Source organism: Lepisosteus oculatus, chromosome 16, assembly GCF_040954835.1.
Source record: "Lepisosteus oculatus isolate fLepOcu1 chromosome 16, fLepOcu1.hap2, whole genome shotgun sequence".
NCBI classification, from domain to species: Eukaryota; Metazoa; Chordata; class Actinopteri; order Semionotiformes; family Lepisosteidae; genus Lepisosteus; species Lepisosteus oculatus.
In genome coordinates, this window is record NC_090711.1 from 17679231 (window position 1) to 17685233 (window position 6003).

General features: G+C 63.5%; 6 non-coding genes across 6 annotated transcripts; all 6 read left to right on the plus strand.

Moving 5' to 3' along the window:
• The first annotated feature begins 430 nt into the window (after nucleotides 1–430).
• On the plus strand, nucleotides 431–621 carry LOC138223649 (U2 spliceosomal RNA). The gene has a single exon (XR_011182041.1). It is a non-coding gene; the product is annotated as a U2 spliceosomal RNA (small nuclear RNA).
• An 817-nt stretch (nucleotides 622–1438) lies between these two features.
• Nucleotides 1439–1629, plus strand: LOC138223650 (U2 spliceosomal RNA). The gene has a single exon (XR_011182042.1). It is a non-coding gene; the product is annotated as a U2 spliceosomal RNA (small nuclear RNA).
• An 815-nt stretch (nucleotides 1630–2444) lies between these two features.
• LOC138223651 (U2 spliceosomal RNA) lies at nucleotides 2445–2635 on the plus strand. Its single transcript, XR_011182043.1, has one exon. It is a non-coding gene; the product is annotated as a U2 spliceosomal RNA (small nuclear RNA).
• An 817-nt stretch (nucleotides 2636–3452) lies between these two features.
• LOC138223652 (U2 spliceosomal RNA) lies at nucleotides 3453–3643 on the plus strand. The gene has a single exon (XR_011182044.1). It is a non-coding gene; the product is annotated as a U2 spliceosomal RNA (small nuclear RNA).
• An 816-nt stretch (nucleotides 3644–4459) lies between these two features.
• Nucleotides 4460–4650, plus strand: LOC138223653 (U2 spliceosomal RNA). Its single transcript, XR_011182045.1, has one exon. It is a non-coding gene; the product is annotated as a U2 spliceosomal RNA (small nuclear RNA).
• An 819-nt stretch (nucleotides 4651–5469) lies between these two features.
• LOC138223654 (U2 spliceosomal RNA) lies at nucleotides 5470–5660 on the plus strand. The gene has a single exon (XR_011182046.1). It is a non-coding gene; the product is annotated as a U2 spliceosomal RNA (small nuclear RNA).
• The last annotated feature ends 343 nt before the right edge of the window (nucleotides 5661–6003 follow it).

Genomic DNA, 6003 nt, shown 5'->3' on the forward strand with positions numbered 1-6003 from the left:
TAGTATATACACCTTTTCTTCCTTTTTTTCCGGCAGGCGGGCAGGCGCGCGCGTCTGTGTGTGTGTGTGTCCCCGTCCCTCCCGAGAGAGCGCTGCCCCTTGCCTCTGCCCGCAGGTGCCGACGGTCCGCTTTCGCTTGCAGCTCGCTCGGCACAGCTGCTGCTGGTGGGAGGGGCCTAAGCTAAGGAGGCCGGCCGGCTGGCGCCCCCCTGCGGCTGCGGTCGTTGTCGGGCCGTTGACAGGAGATCCAAGAGCAGGGCCCCCGCCCGGGACTGGCGGGCAGGCAGGCGAGCAAGCAGGCAGGCAAGAGAGGGGGAGAGCGGAGTCCGGGCGGCCGGCAGCCGCGTGCGGACCGGGCTCCCGAGGCGTCGGCCTGCGCCGCTGCGCGCCAGCCGGACGCCCGCGCGCCCGCCCAAGGCCGGCGTCGGGCATCGCTTCTCGGCCTTTTGGCTAAGATCAAGTGTAGTATCTGTTCTTATCAGTTTAATATCTGATACGTCCCCCATCGGGGGACCACATATTAAACGGATTTTTGGAACAGGGAGCTGGATCAGGAGCTTGCTCCGTCCTCTCCACGCATCGGCCCGGTATTGCAGCGCCTCCGGGAGCGGTGCACCACCTTCTCTCAGCGGTGAAAAGACAGACGTAGCTAGCAAGCAAGCAAGCAAGCAAGCAAGCGAGGTGGACTGGAGCTCCTTCTTCTCGGGTCTCGTCTCTCGTCCATCTGTGTGTCTCTCTCTCCCCCTCCCCCTCCCCGTCTCCGTTCCCGTGCTCCCTCTGTGCACTTTCCCGCGTCTCGACTCTCTGGGCAAGCAGGCCGGCCCCCTTTTCGGCTCCCGTGCGTTTTCCCTCCAAAAAACTTAGTTTTTTCAGCCTTTTCCCAGGGAGGCAGGCGTGGCTTTTGTGTGTGTGTGTGTGTGTGTGTATGTGTGTGTGTGTGTGTGTGTGTGTCCCCGTCCTCGCAGGCGGGCCCCTTTCGACAGCCGGGCGGTTTCCCTCCAAAAAACTTAGTATATACACCTTTTCTTCCTTTTTTTCCGGCAGGCGGGCAGGCGCGCGCGTCTGTGTGTGTGTGTGTCCCCGTCCCTCCCGAGAGAGCGCTGCCCCTTGCCTCTGCCCGCAGGTGCCGACGGTCCGCTTTCGCTTGCAGCTCGCTCGGCACAGCTGCTGCTGGTGGGAGGGGCCTAAGCTAAGGAGGCCGGCCGGCTGGCGCCCCCCTGCGGCTGCGGTCGTTGTCGGGCCGTTGACAGGAGATCCAAGAGCAGGGCCCCCGCCCGGGACTGGCGGGCAGGCAGGCGAGCAAGCAGGCAGGCAAGAGAGGGGGAGAGCGGAGTCCGGGCGGCCGGCAGCCGCGTGCGGACCGGGCTCCCGAGGCGTCGGCCTGCGCCGCTGCGCGCCAGCCGGACGCCCGCGCGCCCGCCCAAGGCCGGCGTCGGGCATCGCTTCTCGGCCTTTTGGCTAAGATCAAGTGTAGTATCTGTTCTTATCAGTTTAATATCTGATACGTCCCCCATCGGGGGACCACATATTAAACGGATTTTTGGAACAGGGAGCTGGATCAGGAGCTTGCTCCGTCCTCTCCACGCATCGGCCCGGTATTGCAGCGCCTCCGGGAGCGGTGCACCACCTTCTCTCAGCGGTGAAAAGACAGACGTAGCTAGCAAGCAAGCAAGCAAGCAAGCAAGCGAGGTGGACTGGAGCTCCTTCTTCTCGGGTCTCGTCTCTCGTCCATCTGTGTGTCTCTCTCTCCCCCTCCCCCTCCCCGTCTCCGTTCCCGTGCTCCCTCTGTGCACTTTCCCGCGTCTCGACTCTCTGGGCAAGCAGGCCGGCCCCCTTTTCGGCTCCCGTGCGTTTTCCCTCCAAAAAACTTAGTTTTTTCAGCCTTTTCCCAGGGAGGCAGGCGTGGCTTTTGTGTGTGTGTGTGTGTGTGTGTGTATGTGTGTGTGTGTGTGTGTGTGTCCCCGTCCTCGCAGGCGGGCCCCTTTCGACAGCCGGGCGGTTTCCCTCCAAAAAACTTAGTATATACACCTTTTCTTCCTTTTTTTCCGGCAGGCGGGCAGGCGCGCGCGTCTGTGTGTGTGTGTGTCCCCGTCCCTCCCGAGAGAGCGCTGCCCCTTGCCTCTGCCCGCAGGTGCCGACGGTCCGCTTTCGCTTGCAGCTCGCTCGGCACAGCTGCTGCTGGTGGGAGGGGCCTAAGCTAAGGAGGCCGGCCGGCTGGCGCCCCCCTGCGGCTGCGGTCGTTGTCGGGCCGTTGACAGGAGATCCAAGAGCAGGGCCCCCGCCCGGGACTGGCGGGCAGGCAGGCGAGCAAGCAGGCAGGCAAGAGAGGGGGAGAGCGGAGTCCGGGCGGCCGGCAGCCGCGTGCGGCGGGCTCCCGAGGCGTCGGCCTGCGCCGCTGCGCGCCAGCCGGACGCCCGCGCGCCCGCCCAAGGCCGGCGTCGGGCATCGCTTCTCGGCCTTTTGGCTAAGATCAAGTGTAGTATCTGTTCTTATCAGTTTAATATCTGATACGTCCCCCATCGGGGGACCACATATTAAACGGATTTTTGGAACAGGGAGCTGGATCAGGAGCTTGCTCCGTCCTCTCCACGCATCGGCCCGGTATTGCAGCGCCTCCGGGAGCGGTGCACCACCTTCTCTCAGCGGTGAAAAGACAGACGTAGCTAGCAAGCAAGCAAGCAAGCAAGCAAGCGAGGTGGACTGGAGCTCCTTCTTCTCGGGTCTCGTCTCTCGTCCATCTGTGTGTCTCTCTCTCCCCCTCCCCCTCCCCGTCTCCGTTCCCGTGCTCCCTCTGTGCACTTTCCCGCGTCTCGACTCTCTGGGCAAGCAGGCCGGCCCCCTTTTCGGCTCCCGTGCGTTTTCCCTCCAAAAAACTTAGTTTTTTCAGCCTTTTCCCAGGGAGGCAGGCGTGGCTTTTGTGTGTGTGTGTGTGTGTGTGTGTATGTGTGTGTGTGTGTGTGTGTGTCCCCGTCCTCGCAGGCGGGCCCCTTTCGACAGCCGGGCGGTTTCCCTCCAAAAAACTTAGTATATACACCTTTTCTTCCTTTTTTTCCGGCAGGCGGGCAGGCGCGCGCGTCTGTGTGTGTGTGTGTCCCCGTCCCTCCCGAGAGAGCGCTGCCCCTTGCCTCTGCCCGCAGGTGCCGACGGTCCGCTTTCGCTTGCAGCTCGCTCGGCACAGCTGCTGCTGGTGGGAGGGGCCTAAGCTAAGGAGGCCGGCCGGCTGGCGCCCCCCTGCGGCTGCGGTCGTTGTCGGGCCGTTGACAGGAGATCCAAGAGCAGGGCCCCCGCCCGGGACTGGCGGGCAGGCAGGCGAGCAAGCAGGCAGGCAAGAGAGGGGGAGAGCGGAGTCCGGGCGGCCGGCAGCCGCGTGCGGACCGGGCTCCCGAGGCGTCGGCCTGCGCCGCTGCGCGCCAGCCGGACGCCCGCGCGCCCGCCCAAGGCCGGCGTCGGGCATCGCTTCTCGGCCTTTTGGCTAAGATCAAGTGTAGTATCTGTTCTTATCAGTTTAATATCTGATACGTCCCCCATCGGGGGACCACATATTAAACGGATTTTTGGAACAGGGAGCTGGATCAGGAGCTTGCTCCGTCCTCTCCACGCATCGGCCCGGTATTGCAGCGCCTCCGGGAGCGGTGCACCACCTTCTCTCAGCGGTGAAAAGACAGACGTAGCTAGCAAGCAAGCAAGCAAGCAAGCAAGCGAGGTGGACTGGAGCTCCTTCTTCTCGGGTCTCGTCTCTCGTCCATCTGTGTGTCTCTCTCTCCCCCTCCCCCTCCCCGTCTCCGTTCCCGTGCTCCCTCTGTGCACTTTCCCGCGTCTCGACTCTCTGGGCAAGCAGGCCGGCCCCCTTTTCGGCTCCCGTGCGTTTTCCCTCCAAAAAACTTAGTTTTTTCAGCCTTTTCCCAGGGAGGCAGGCGTGGCTTTTGTGGTGTGTGTGTGTGTGTGTGTAGGTGTGTGTGTGTGTGTGTGTGTCCCCGTCCTCGCAGGCGGGCCCCTTTCGACAGCCGGGCGGTTTCCCTCCAAAAAACTTAGTATATACACCTTTTCTTCCTTTTTTTCCGGCAGGCGGGCAGGCGCGCGCGTCTGTGTGTGTGTGTGTCCCCGTCCCTCCCGAGAGAGCGCTGCCCCTTGCCTCTGCCCGCAGGTGCCGACGGTCCGCTTTCGCTTGCAGCTCGCTCGGCACAGCTGCTGCTGGTGGGAGGGGCCTAAGCTAAGGAGGCCGGCCGGCTGGCGCCCCCCTGCGGCTGCGGTCGTTGTCGGGCCGTTGACAGGAGATCCAAGAGCAGGGCCCCCGCCCGGGACTGGCGGGCAGGCAGGCGAGCAAGCAGGCAGGCAAGAGAGGGGGAGAGCGGAGTCCGGGCGGCCGGCAGCCGCGTGCGGACCGGGCTCCCGAGGCGTCGGCCTGCGCCGCTGCGCGCCAGCCGGACGCCCGCGCGCCCGCCCAAGGCCGGCGTCGGGCATCGCTTCTCGGCCTTTTGGCTAAGATCAAGTGTAGTATCTGTTCTTATCAGTTTAATATCTGATACGTCCCCCATCGGGGGACCACATATTAAACGGATTTTTGGAACAGGGAGCTGGATCAGGAGCTTGCTCCGTCCTCTCCACGCATCGGCCCGGTATTGCAGCGCCTCCGGGAGCGGTGCACCACCTTCTCTCAGCGGTGAAAAGACAGACGTAGCTAGCAAGCAAGCAAGCAAGCAAGCAAGCGAGGTGGACTGGAGCTCCTTCTTCTCGGGTCTCGTCTCTCGTCCATCTGTGTGTCTCTCTCTCCCCCTCCCCCTCCCCGTCTCCGTTCCCGTGCTCCCTCTGTGCACTTTCCCGCGTCTCGACTCTCTGGGCAAGCAGGCCGGCCCCCTTTTCGGCTCCCGTGCGTTTTCCCTCCAAAAAACTTAGTTTTTTCAGCCTTTTCCCAGGGAGGCAGGCGTGGCTTTTGTGTGTGTGTGTGTGTGTGTGTATGTGTGTGTGTGTGTGTGTGTGTGTGTCCCCGTCCTCGCAGGCGGGCCCCTTTCGACAGCCGGGCGGTTTCCCTCCAAAAAACTTAGTATATACACCTTTTCTTCCTTTTTTTCCGGCAGGCGGGCAGGCGCGCGCGTCTGTGTGTGTGTGTGTCCCCGTCCCTCCCGAGAGAGCGCTGCCCCTTGCCTCTGCCCGCAGGTGCCGACGGTCCGCTTTCGCTTGCAGCTCGCTCGGCACAGCTGCTGCTGGTGGGAGGGGCCTAAGCTAAGGAGGCCGGCCGGCTGGCGCCCCCCTGCGGCTGCGGTCGTTGTCGGGCCGTTGACAGGAGATCCAAGAGCAGGGCCCCCGCCCGGGACTGGCGGGCAGGCAGGCGAGCAAGCAGGCAGGCAAGAGAGGGGGAGAGCGGAGTCCGGGCGGCCGGCAGCCGCGTGCGGACCGGGCTCCCGAGGCGTCGGCCTGCGCCGCTGCGCGCCAGCCGGACGCCCGCGCGCCCGCCCAAGGCCGGCGTCGGGCATCGCTTCTCGGCCTTTTGGCTAAGATCAAGTGTAGTATCTGTTCTTATCAGTTTAATATCTGATACGTCCCCCATCGGGGGACCACATATTAAACGGATTTTTGGAACAGGGAGCTGGATCAGGAGCTTGCTCCGTCCTCTCCACGCATCGGCCCGGTATTGCAGCGCCTCCGGGAGCGGTGCACCACCTTCTCTCAGCGGTGAAAAGACAGACGTAGCTAGCAAGCAAGCAAGCAAGCAAGCAAGCGAGGTGGACTGGAGCTCCTTCTTCTCGGGTCTCGTCTCTCGTCCATCTGTGTGTCTCTCTCTCCCCCTCCCCCTCCCCGTCTCCGTTCCCGTGCTCCCTCTGTGCACTTTCCCGCGTCTCGACTCTCTGGGCAAGCAGGCCGGCCCCCTTTTCGGCTCCCGTGCGTTTTCCCTCCAAAAAACTTAGTTTTTTCAGCCTTTTCCCAGGGAGGCAGGCGTGGCTTTTGTGTGTGTGTGTGTGTATGTGTGTGTGTGTGTGTGTGTGTGTGTCCCCGTCCTCGCAGGCG